Source organism: Nannospalax galili, unplaced genomic scaffold (assembly GCF_000622305.1).
Source record: "Nannospalax galili isolate Female #2095 unplaced genomic scaffold, S.galili_v1.0 scaffold666, whole genome shotgun sequence".
NCBI lineage: Eukaryota > Metazoa > Chordata > Mammalia > Rodentia > Spalacidae > Nannospalax > Nannospalax galili.
The window spans coordinates 4,911,726-4,912,495 of record NW_008356473.1 but is presented as its reverse complement, the minus strand read 5'-3'; positions in this window follow the sequence as shown (position 1 = coordinate 4,912,495).

The following is a 770-nucleotide window of genomic DNA, read 5'->3' as shown; positions in this document are numbered from 1 at the left end:
AAGTTTTCCTTGAGAAGTGAGAGAATTCTTTTCATGAAATACTCCTGTTTAATGATTGTTAGACTATATATATATATATAATTTTATGTGTATGAGTGCATTTTCTACATGTATGTAAGTGAACCCATGTCATGTCATGCAGTGCCTGCAGAGGTCAGAAAAGGGTGTCATATCCTCTGAAACTGGAGTTGTAGATGATTGTAACCACCATGTAGGTACTGGGAATCGAACCCAGGTCCCCAGCAAGAGCAATCAGTGCTCTCAACCACTGAGCCATCTCTCCAGCCCTGCTTTTGACTTTCTTAATTCTGTTTATTCTTTGTTTTCCATTTCATGGATTCTTTTTTAAAAATTTATTTTATTCTATTTATGTGTATGTGCATCTCTCTGTGTGTATATGCACATGTAGGCAGCTGCCCTCAAAGTCCAGAAGAGGGCATCAGATTCCCTAGAGCTGGAGTTGCAGGCAGTTGTGAGCCCCCTTACATGGGTGCTGGGAACTGAACACAAGCCCTTTGCAAGGATAGTAAGCAGTTATCTGCTGAGCCATCGCTCCAGTCCTTATTTCATGGATGTTTTTCCTCCTGATTTTATTTCCTTCTATCTAGTTGGACTTTTTTCCCATCCTTTCTCTAGATTCTAAAGGTTATTAACTATACTTCTTTCATTTTGATTCTAATATAAGCATTGTAAAATCCTACATTTCCCAGTAAGCACTGCTTTAACTGCATTCCACAAACTTTTATATTTTATTATTTTTATTTTATGTG